This window comes from Theropithecus gelada, chromosome 4, assembly GCF_003255815.1.
Source record: "Theropithecus gelada isolate Dixy chromosome 4, Tgel_1.0, whole genome shotgun sequence".
In the NCBI taxonomy this organism is placed as follows: Eukaryota; Metazoa; Chordata; class Mammalia; order Primates; family Cercopithecidae; genus Theropithecus; species Theropithecus gelada.
Genome location: NC_037671.1, coordinates 85191582 through 85204489, shown reverse-complemented (window position 1 = coordinate 85204489; position 12908 = coordinate 85191582). Strand labels below are relative to the sequence as shown.

Here is a 12908-nt window from a genome sequence, read left to right as displayed (position 1 = left end):
TCTTACCTCTCACCACATACAAAAGTCAACTCAAGATGGATTAAAGACTTAAACATAAGACCTGAAACTATAAGACTACTGGAGGAAAATGTAGAGAAAACTCATCAGGACATTGGTCTAGGCAAAGATTTTATGGCTAAGACCTCAAAAGCACAGGCAAAAAAAAAAAAAAGAAAAAAGACAATGGGATTTAATTAAACTAAAATTCTTCTGTGCAGAAAAAAAAAAAAAAGAGTGAAGGAACAACCTCTTGAATGGGAGAAAATAATTGCAATTTACTCATACAACAGGTGACTAATATCCAGAATATACGAGTAACTCAAACAACTCAAGAGTAATAAATAATCTCATTTAAAAATGGGCCAATGACATGAATAGACGTATCTTAAAAGAAAACATACAAATGGCCAACATGTATATCAAAAATGCTCATTATCACTAATCATTAGTGAAATGTAAATCAAAACCACAATGAGATATCATCTCATCCCAGTCAGAATGGCTGTGATTAAAAAGACAAATAACAGATATTAATGAGGATGTGGAGAAAAGCTCTTATATGCTGTTGGTGGAAATGTGAATTAGTATATCAATATGAAAAATGGTATGGAGATTTCTTAAGAAAAGTAAAAATAGAACTGCCATATAATCTAACAATCTCACTACTGGGCATCTATCCAAAGGAAAAGAAATCAGCTATACCAAAGGGATGCCTGCACTCACATGTTTATTGCAGCACTATTCACAGTAGCCAAGATTTGGAAGCAACCTAAGTGCTCACCAACAGACTAATGGATGAAGAAAATGTGGTATATACACACAATGGAATACTATTAAGCCATTAAAAAAATTGTGTCATTTTCAGCAACATGGATGAAACTAGAGGTTATGTTAAGTAAAACAAGCCAGTCAGAGAAAGACAAATATCATATCTTCTCACTCATATGTGAAGACTAGAAAATTTGATCTCATGGACATAGAGAATAGAATGATAGATACCAGAGACTGTGAAGAGTAGATGAGGAAGGGGGAATGAAGAGAGATTGATTATGAGTACTAACATACAGTTAGACAGAAGAAATTCTCATATTTAATAGCAGACTATGGTGACTCATACTTAGCAACAATATTACTTATATTTCAAAGTAACTAGAAGAGAGAACTTAAAATCATACCAACAAATAAAAATGATAAACACTCGAGGTGGTGGCAACCTCAAAACCATGACTTGATGATTACACATTCTGTACATGTAACAAACACATGTACTCCATAAATATGTAAAATATTGTGTATCAATAAAAGAGAAAAAAATCCAAAAATAAATTCACTCCATATATTTTATTTAGTGGACTTTATCAGGAAATGAGACATCTTACATATGTGAATTTTCCACAAATTTGAAGCTTGAGTGCTAATCATTAAAATTTTGATCATATTGATGAAAATGTTTCTAAAATATATCATCCTACCAATTTTAAATTAGAGTTTTGAACACATTCACTGTCTTGCCCCAGGTTATGTGAAATTTTCCTGCTCTCTGCTTGTAATATAGTCTACAGAACTTTTGGTCAGTCGAGCAAGCTGCTACATGTCCCACTGATGCACATATTGATGACATCATGCCAATTGGACCTGGGGGGCTGACAAAATACATAAGTGCCAGAATACAATTGACCCTCCATATTTAGTATAACAATTATTTATATAGCATTTACATTGTGTCAGGTATTATAAGTAATACCTGATGGAGCAGAGGGACAGAGCATTCAGTAGAAAGGGCAAAGACACAAAAACTCTTTCCCAACTCCTGCAACTACCCATTTCACATTTATTTTCTTTTGCAGTTCACTACTGAATAGCGGGGTTGTGCCTTTCATTTGGAAGACTCCCTCAGCTCTAATGATTGAGTGGGATCAGGTTGGAGTTCTGGTACCAGGAAGCATAATGGACTACTTAGACCAGCTCTTTCCTAATGTTTAAAGAAAGGAGGCAAAAGGATTCTTGAAGGGTACTTATTCCTCAGCTCCATATCATTATGGAAAGTGAGTACATAGAAATTATAGGCAGTGAGCCATAGCTAACAATAAATACTGCATTTGTCCAGAGCCTCCCAGCTGCATTCTATCTAGGCATTGCAAAGAAACCAGCATCTGACAAACCACAATTGTAGCAGCCTTTAGTTGTTGCCCAGTCCCTCTCCTTGGCTATCATTTTTTCCTTGAGTCATGGCAAGCAGGCCCTCACATAGCACTTCAGGCACATTGTTAGAGAAGCAGCAGAACACAGGGTACAAAAATTGAGCCTTGGAGTCAAACACTCCTGAGTTTAAATTCCAGTACCTATGTAGTCATAGAGCATTTTCATATTTTGGCTAACAATTCCTTTACACTGATAAATGTTTTCTTTCCTGGTCAGGAACCAAGCATCTTCTATGCAGAAATATTTAATGCTACCAAGTCTGGAGAAGTCATAAAAATGGGATCTAGGATAAGGAATGCTATACACATCCAAAGAGACCCAACTTTGTCAGGTGTCTTGGAACTTGCTGACCAAGCTCTGTCATTATCTTGTTTCTTTCAGGAGGTCAAGGTAAACCCCAGTTCCAGTGCTTGCTTGCTTGCTTGCTTGCTTGCTTGCTTTTTTTTTTTTTTTTTTTTTTGAGACAGAGTCTCGCTCTATCACCCAGACTGGAGTGCAGTGATGCAATCTCAGCTCACTGCAGGCTCCGCCTCCCAGCTTCATGCCATTCTCCTGCCTCAGCCTCCTGAGTAGCTGGGACTACAGGTGCCCTCCACCACACNTTTTTTGAGACAGAGTCTCGCTCTATCACCCAGACTGGAGTGCAGTGATGCAATCTCAGCTCACTGCAGGCTCCGCCTCCCAGCTTCATGCCATTCTCCTGCCTCAGCCTCCTGAGTAGCTGGGACTACAGGTGCCCTCCACCACACCTGGCTAATTTTTTGTATTTTTAGTAGAGACGGGGTTTCACCGTGTTAGCCAGGATGGTCTCTATCTCCTGACCTCATGATCTGCCTGCCTTGGCCTCCCAAAGTGCTGGGATTACAGGCTTGAGCCACCGCACCCGGCCTCCAATGCTAAATATTTTTCTGTCTTCATTGTCAACCTTTGAAATGGTCTTGATGCTTAACTAACTTTTTTCAATTTTTTGGAATCTAGGGATTGATGATCATACATTAAAGGTTTGGGTGGTGAAAAACTACTATTGTCCTTCAGCTTTGGAAAAACATTTTACTGACAACTTGGAGCACATATGTTTTAATTATTTAAAGCCTAGTAGCCTAAATATGATGCCCAGTGAGAATGGTATTAATATAACACTAGAGAAAGGTATATAGTATAGAAGAAAAATTAGTACTTGGGACAGGAAAATGTGAAAAACAGGTGTCTTTGTCTACATAGACAAATAGCTCTATATAGCTCTCTTATTACACAAAGTGCAATAGTAACAACATCATCAAGCGATGTAAATGATAGCTTTTCTGGGAGAAATCCATCAAGAACAATTACTATATTAGTAACAACAAAAACACCTTATGATCACTGTAAAAGCAGTAGGTCAACAGGCATTAAGAAATGTAAAAGTTGTCATTTCATAGCAAGCACAGTTATGCAAACAATTTTCCAAATGGTACCCCAAAGGAAAAGTTACATTGGAAAATTAAACCTCATCCGCACCTTCTAAAAAAATCCAGTAATATCTATCTCTAACCATTTTTATAGTGACAGCTTCTCTGCCAGTTGTATTATGAGTTTTAGAAAAGGGAGAAGAAAAAGGATTGACATAGCCTCACAACTGCACAGACACTGAGCTTCTGATCTTCTGTATGTGAATACTTTAATCTATCACATTTTCAGTGGGTTTTATGTTCAACCAGGGGGTTTAGCATTTGATTTCCTAGGTTACTGAGCAGTAGGCACTCTCTCTCTGTTATTGGATAAATCATTTCAGGATCAGACTATACTGGTTCCTTCTCCAAAATGCATTGTCAGTCACCCGATAAGAAATGCTTCTAACCCTCTGCTAAAGCCTCCACCTCAGCCAGGGCCACTAGGTGTCTGGTTCTTCCTTAGGTTTCACTCTCAAGAAGCACTGATAGAAAGTGTCTTAAAAATATAATCAATATACTTAATAATAGTATCAAACTTTTGCCCAATGTTGTAATCTGGTTAGAGGCTCATTCTCTAGTTCTGAAGGTGAAAGAGCTGGTTCTTTTTTCTAGTCTCTCTTTTTTCTCAGAGAGAAAACAGACTTACGGACTTGCCTCCCTGCCTTCTCAGAAAATGGGAAAATGGATTTTAACGAAGAAAGAAAGTATGAAAATGTTTGGAAATGTATTTGTACTTACCAGGTATACAATGATAGAGTTTTTGGATAGGGAGTAATGCTAACACTTGACAGAATAGGACAATTATTTGGCCATATTTTTGAGGATCTGATGTTGCCTTTGTTAGCCCCACTAGCTCTGAGAATCCACCTTTCTTCTCTAGAGACAACTTTTAGTCCAAACTTCCATGTCAGATTGTATAGGAGCACAACCACCTCCTACAAGTCACCCGTGATCTCCTGTGGGATGGTTTCTATAAGGTCTATACTGACAAACTTACCCAGTAAAACTGAGTTCTACAGCTCTGGTTCAAAGTTCTGTCGTTATACATTATAGCCCTTAGGCACCTTATATTCAAACTCTCACTACTTTCTGCTTGTTTAATTCCGAACGACAAGACATTCACCCACCAGGGCTCCTTGTTTGGGTCCACTCCAGCAGCTTGGAACTCTTCTTTCTTTTGGGATGACACAGCACCTTTAGTATAAAATAAGATATGGGTCACATATTCCTTGCTTTGAAACATAACAGACACACATACCTTTTTGTCTGTTTATTTTTTTTTTAAGAGTGATGCATGGATTAGAGTTTCCTAGGCAAAATCCTGAAGCTTTTTAAGATGTGGAGTGCACAGAGTTCTCAAATGCTTGGTCATTTGAAAACTGCATCTCTGATGTCCTGGCTACTTGGTCAGACTCTTATCTTTGAAATGTAGCTTAGATCATCATAAGGACCTTTGATGGGTACTGCTGAGAGCGTTTTTTGCATACGCATAAGAAAAGATACATTTCTCTTATCACCATGAAACTGCATTGCTTCAAAAAGATGAACTAATCAGAAGCAGCTGGAATGAATTAGAGACATTGACAACTCAAAAATGAGACATAAGTGATCCTGTGGGGGAAAAGCACTTTTAAATTGTTTAAATGTGCTTGTCTAACATGTCACTAAAAGCTGTAATCTTCCATTTTCCATTAACAACTCCATCAATTTTCCTCTAATGTTTTAAATTAACTGTCTTCTCTCAAACATGATGCTGTTCAACATTTGAAAAAAATGGTCCCTGTTTTTTTTAATTCCAGATTTAGAAAACTGAAATATGCAGCACATTTTGATAAAAGTTTATTCATGCTAGAGGTTGGCATGTTTCCTATCACTTGAAATTTTAGAGCATTGCCCCCAAATAAATGTGCCTATTCTTTTATACATTTTATGATCCCTGTGATGGCAGCATTATAACTCTGCCAAACAGGAGAAAATTACATTGTTTTTATAAAATTTCCAAGAGATGACCTTGTTTTCACTTAATTAATTTTATGCTTGCATCCTTGTTCTCTTCTGACAATGACTTTTCTGGAGAATGAAAAACAAAAGGATAATATGAAAATATTTTAGCACCCTATATTGATGGGAGTAAGTGTACATCTATTAAAAGACAGAAATCACCCCACCCCAATTAGTTGATATAGCACATTTGGCTAATTGGTAAAAGAAATGTTATGTTCACAGATCAGATAAAAATTGAATTTCTATATCAATCTACCAAGCAACCACTAATTAAATGTTGAGTAGATTTCCGACATGTCCTATAAGTCCTACTATGGCTGTGATGTTTTGGTTTTCACTTTAGAATGTTTATTGATTCATTTCAATTTAACAGATATTTACTATCACTTTATGCAGGCATGAAGCTAGGCACTGGGATGCAAAGAGTAATTAAATACGGGACAAGGTGTGCCAAAGAAGACTACTCGTCTTCTTTGTAGGATTGGCTGCATGTGAGAATCCACATGAGAGGCTGAGAATACTGTACACAAAGATCCTTGATGTTCTTGAGCAAATCTCTAAAAATGCAGCATATAAAAAGTGTACAGAACAGATTACAAATGAGAAGTTGGCTATGCTTAAAGTGGAACCAGATGTTAAAAAATTAGAAGACCAACTTCAAGGTGGCCAGATAGAAGAGGGGATTCATCAGGCTGAAAATGAACTGAGTCTGGTGAGAAAAACAATGCAGTGGAAACCATGGGAGGCATTAGTGGAAGAGCCTCCTGCCAATCAGTGGAAACAGCCAATATAATTATTAAATGACTTTGGTGGGTTGAGGGAAATAGATGTAATTAAATATTCTGTTACATTAAGAGTGTGTTCATATTATTGATATTTTATAATCAAGAAAACTGATACAGAAAATACTTAGGAGACCCGTTAAAATGAATGATTATGGCAACATCATCTTGTGAGTCAATTTTTGATTTGTAAATTTTTCACACAAATTATTTCCAAGATGATATTTCTTTGAATAAAGAGGTTGTGGGAAGATCTGAAAATTAGAAAAATTCCTACCAATCTTCAATGCAGAGACTATAATCAAAAAGTAGTTTCTTTAGTAGTATCTTCAATACACCATTTAATATTTTTATTATCCTAAAGAAGAAAAAGCCCTTAATTATTGTCTAAACAAATTTATAGATCACTGTTTGAAGTAAAGGCAATGATTATTTTCAAACGTGAAAAGCAGCACAAGTGGCTGGAATAACAATTTGAAATTATGTTTAACCTCCTTGGCTGTGATCTTATGTATATAAAGCCAAATTTAAATGTATAATTATATAATAAAGCAAAAACAGCCATACTCACAAGGAGCTCAAAATTGTGAGGGGAAGGTAAAAATCATGTTTTAATTATTATGTTATAATGTGATGACATTGGATAGAAAAACTCTTTTCTTATTTTAAATCACGGGAGCACAGCAGAGTGATTAATTGTTCTTGACTTGGATGAGAGGAAGGATGGGGAAGACTTGAAGGAGGAGAGAACTTTTGAACTGCGTGTGGAATTATTAGAGTAAGAATAATAGAAGAATAGAAGAAAGAATAAGTGTCTTTCTCTCAGGCTTACATTAAGGCAAAAGACATGGATATGTACAAAATGTTCAGGGAAACATTGGACAAATAACTTGCCTTCTATAGCAATCTTACTTTTTTTTTTTTTTAAATTTATTTATTATTATTATACTTTAAGTTGTAGGGTACATGTGCATAACGTGCAGGTTTGTTACATATGTATACTTGTGCCATGTTGGTCTACTGCACCCATCAACTCGTCATTTACATCAGGTATAACTCCCAATGCAATCCCTCCCCCCTCCCCCCTCCCCATGATAGGCCCCGGTGTGTGATGTTCCCCTTCCTGAGTCCAAGTGATCTCATTGTTCAGTTCCCACCTATGAGTGAGAACATGTGGTGTTTGGTTTTCTGTTCTTGTGATAGTTTGCTAAGAATGATGGTTTCCAGCTGCATCCATGTCCCTACAAAGGACGCAAACTCATCCTTTTTTATGGCTGCATAGTATTCCATGGTGTATATGTGCCACATTTTCTTAATCCAATCTGTCACTGATGGACATTTGGGTTGATTCCAAGTCTTTGCTATTGTGAATAGTGCTGCAATAAACATACGTGTGCATGTGTCTTTATAGCAGCATAATTTATAATCCTTTGGGTATATCCCCAGTAATGGGATGGCTGGGTCATATGGTACATCTAGTTCTAGATCCTTGAGGAATCGCCATACTGTTTTCCATAATGGTTGAACTAGTTTACAATCCCACCAACAGTGTAAAAGTGTTCCTATTTCTCCACATCCTCTCCAGCACCTGTTGTTTCCTGACTTTTGAATGATCGCCATTCTAACTGGTGTGAGATGGTATCTCATTGTGGTTTTGATTTGCATTTCTCTGATGGCCAGTGATGATGAGCATTTTTTCATGTGTTTGTTGGCTGTATGAATGTCTTCTTTTGAGAAATGTCTATTCATATCCTTTGCCCACTTTTTGATGGGGTTGTTTGTTTTTTTCTTGTAAATTTGTTGGAGTTCTTTGTAGGTTCTGGATATTAGCCCTTTGTCAGATGAGTAGATTGCAAAAATTTTCTCCCATTCTGTAGGTTGCCTGTTCACTCTGATGGTAGTTTCTTTTGCTGTGCAGAAGCTCTTTAGTTTAATTAGATCCCATTTGTCAATTTTAGCTTTTGCTGCCGTTGCTTTTGGTGTTTTAGACATGAAGTCTTTGCCCATGCCTATGTCCTGATGGCTAGCCATAAGTAGAAAGCTGAAACTGGATCTTTTCCTTACTCCTTATACGAAAATTAATTCAAGATGGATTAGAGACTTAAATGTTAGGCAATCTTACTTTTTTATGTGAAGAGTGATGAGAAACATGGGAAAGACACCTGGATTCAGCCTGTGAGTGATCTGACACGCCATTCCTAGGAGTGTGGACCTTAAATCCTTAAATCCTCATTATGAGAAATGATGGAAAATTTTAAACAAAGTGTGATGACCAATATTAAATATCAGGAAGATTATTTTATCATGATTTCTTCACAGAGCTTCTTTGTGTTTTGGCACCTCAAAATCCAGTGCCACACTGACACCCAACCTGAACTTTTGATGCTGACCTCATTTCTCATTTTGGTACCTAAAGGGGCCCTTATTTATTCTCAGTGTTTTGAAGCCTCATGATATATGCCTTAGAGTTTTTTTGTTATCTATTTTAGACTCAGTCATTTCATCATTGAAAATGCCCTCCATGACTTGTTTGCTAATTTCCATAATTTCACCTGTTCCATCTTTCCAAAATTTCCAAAATTCCAGTGAGTTAGTATTTGAATACCTGTTCATCCTTCTTTTAGTTCTATTTTCTAAGTAATTTCTTTGACATTATCTTCTAATCCTTTCTAGAAAAGTGTTTGTTATTTGGAGGAAAAGCTTTTTCTTGAGAATAATTTTGATTATTTTTTTCTGTATAAACCAGGTCCTGTTTCACAGAAGTAATATCTTTTTTTAATAAAGTTTACTCTGCTCTCAAATTTATCTGTTTTTTATTACATGCTGTATTAAGTATTAAGCTAGTTAGCTAGTTAGTTGCCTTTGTGCTTTTCACATGAGAAGCTTTCTCAACATGTGAGATAATTCTTGTCTGTCTGGTCTTATTTCCAACTAAGGCATGGAAAGCTGATTGAAAGGAGCAGAGCTTTGGAACATCTATAGAAGGCAACAAACCAGGCTGTTTTGGTTTTTTGATTGTTTTGGTTTGGTTTTGAGACAGAGTCTTGCTCTGTCACCCAGGCTTGAGTGCAGTGGTGTGATTATAGCTTATTGCAGCCTCAAACTCCTAGGTTCAAGCAATCCTCCTACCTCAGCCTCCCACCCAGCAACAGGCCCTGGTATGTGTTGTTCCCCTCCCTGTGTCCATGTGTTCTCATTGTTCAACTCCCACTTATAAGTGAGAACATGCGGTGTTTGGTTTTCTGTTTCTGTGTTTGCAGAGAATGATGGCTTCTAGCTTCATCCATGTCCCTGAAAAGGACATGATCTCATTCTTTTTTATGGCTGCCTGTTTTTAAATGAGGTTTTATTTGAATACACCATGCTCATTCATTTATGTATTGTCTAAGGCTACTTTCATGCTACAACAGCAAAGTTGCATAGCAGACCATGTTGTCCACAAAGCTGAAAGTATTTGTTCTCTGGCCCTTTATAGAAAGTTTGCTGACCCCTGCTGTCATTTAAAGCCTATTATAATTTAATTAGAGAAGACTTTATAAAATACACTCAGACTTTTCATACTTTACATTTCCAGTTGAAATTTCCAAAAAGTACACACTGACACACGAAAAAAGCAGAGAAAAGAGTCCTAGACAGAACCATCACAACCCAAACTTCTCCCAAGATAAGTAGTGTCTATTTTTCAAGCTACTGAAGTATGTAATATATGCCAAGGACTATGCTAGTCACTGGGAGTACAAAGATGAATACCTGACCTTACCCTCAATGAGCTTAGAGTTCAGCAAAGAATGCAGGAAAACATGTAAACAGATGTTTATATAATGTCATGTAGCATATACTCTACAGGGGTTGTAAAGATCACTTAGAAAGCTCAGATGAAGAATTTTAAACTTTGAGCAAAATATGTTAAACTAAACATATTCATTTATTCACTGCTACCTCCCAAAATGCCACTAAAGTTAGAGTAAAAGAACTATATGTACATACACAAATATACATATACTCCTAGATACACATATACACTAATACTTAGAAGTATGCATACACAGAGACATATATATATAGGTAAGGCAAGCCACAGATATGGACAAAATATTCATAATGTGCATGTTTTGCAAAGGATTTGTACCCAGAATATATACAACCTGATAATAATAAGACAACTGAATAAAAATGGGCACAAGATTTGAATAGATACTTCACAAATGAAGGTATATGAAGAACAAATAAGTACAGAAATGGTGCTCAATATAGTTAGTTATCAGTAAAATGCAAATTAAAATCACAGTAAGATACTACTATATACTCACTAGAATGGCTTAGATTAAAAACACTGACTTTACCAAGTATTTATGATTTGAAGCAACTGAAACTCTCATATATTATTGATACTATGTGTGATGGTTAATTCTACATGTCAATTTGAATGGGACATAGGGTGCCAGATATTTGGTCAAATATTATATGGGTGTGTCTGTGAAAGTGTCTTTGAATTAGATTAACATTTGGACTGTAGACCAAGTAAAGCAGATTGCCCTCCTTAACATGAGTGGGCTCCATAAAATCAGATGAAGGCTTGAATGAACACAACAAAAAGGCTGACCTTCCCAAGAGTGATAACGAACTACTGCCTGAGAGTTTTGAGCAGGAACATCAGCCTGCCTGTCTTTGGATCCCAACATCAGCTCTTCTTGGGTCTCAAGTTTGCTGGCTTTCATACGGAAATGTTCATACTAGAGCCATCAGCTCTCCTGGGCCTCCATCTTCCTATATACATATATATCTATATATACTATACATAAATATAAACATAATATATAATACATTATATTATATATTATATACATCTATATATAATATAGATATCTATATATAATATATAATTATATATTACAATATATTATAATATATAAATATATATAATTATATAATTATATAATATAATATATATTATATATATTTATATATAATATATATATTATTTATTTATAATAATAATAATAACAACAAAAAGGCTGACCTTCCCAAGAGTGATAACGAAATACTGCCTGAGAGTTTTGAGCAGGAACATCAGCCTGCCTGTCTTTGGATCCCAACATCAGCTCTTCTTGGGTCTCAAGTTTGTGGGAGTGGATATTAAAGGTGTTGGATAATGGTAGAGAAACATAAAGTTGGACCAGGATTAATTTATTGAAATGGGCTCACAAAGTAGAGATTCTGTATTATATTATATATAATATATTATTTATTATATATTATTTTATTATATATAGTATATTATTATATATTATGTATATAAATATAATATATAAATAATATAAGTATATATAATATATAATATAATTTATAATATATTATGTTATATAAATATATACAATTAATATATAATATATATTTATTTAATATATAACATATATTTATATATAAAAATCATATAATATATATTTATATATTATATAATATATACTATCATATAATATATATTATAGCAAAATATGTATATATACAACAAAATACACACACACACACACACATACACACAGATATCATATTACTTCTGTTTCTCTGGATAACCCAGACTAGCACATATTTTAGAACCAAGAGTAATCCTAGAGAAATAGAATCTTAAGTATGAGTTATCAAAACTGACTCTAGTGTTTCTGTGATTGGATCTATAATCTGATTAAAGACACTAACGACTCTAAATTCAGTAGAAAAGAAAGCATTGATAGCCCATGGTGTGATCTGGCAAAAGAGATATGCAAAATATCTCCATTTGTTATCCTAATCAATCACTTACAAGAAGCAAAGAACTAGGAGGCTATGTATATAATATTTTTAACATATTTGGCAAACTAATAAAGGTAATGAGTCTAGTTATAGATCTAGAAGCAAAGATGGGTGGTGGATCTAGAAGCAAAGGCAGGTAATGTTACTATAAAAAAAAAATGGGAAAAGAAAAGCTTGGGCAAACTCAGAAATTCACATTGCCAGTTCACGCACTGCAAAAATGACCTGAAAGCTTCTATGGGAGTTATGAAGAAGAACCATCTCTCCTATGGCCTCAGGACCAAAATTGGTGAAAAATCAAACTTAAAATGGCCTTCTACAACTGGCTGCATTACAATGTAAGTTGAACACCGAACCTCATAAAATGTCTACTTTTGAAGTAAGGACATTGATTAGGAAGAATTGAGATCATGATAGTATGAGTGAGTGTAAGAAACCCCTAATAAAGCTGGGGATATTAACCCTCTGAATTCTGATGAACCTTTGCCAGTGGAAGAGTCCTCCCTATCCCCAAGAGGAGCTGGCCCTCTACCCCTAGTGGGAGCAACCACCCCACCTTCAATGACAGTGGCGTCTCTATCCCAGTCTGGGAGGATTAACCCTGCATTTCCAAGGAACTTGTAATGGCCTCCCCTGAGGCAGTTGCCATGCAAGATAGAGCTAAGTCTCAGAACCAAACAACACCATCCATCTTTGCTTC

At 35.6% G+C, this 12908-nt stretch overlaps 1 pseudogene; it reads left to right on the top strand.

Annotated features, from left to right (window-relative positions):
* The first annotated feature begins 5930 nt into the window (after positions 1-5930).
* On the top strand, positions 5931-6429 carry LOC112622621 (annotated as a pseudogene).
* Positions 6430-12908: the final 6479 nt, after the last annotated feature.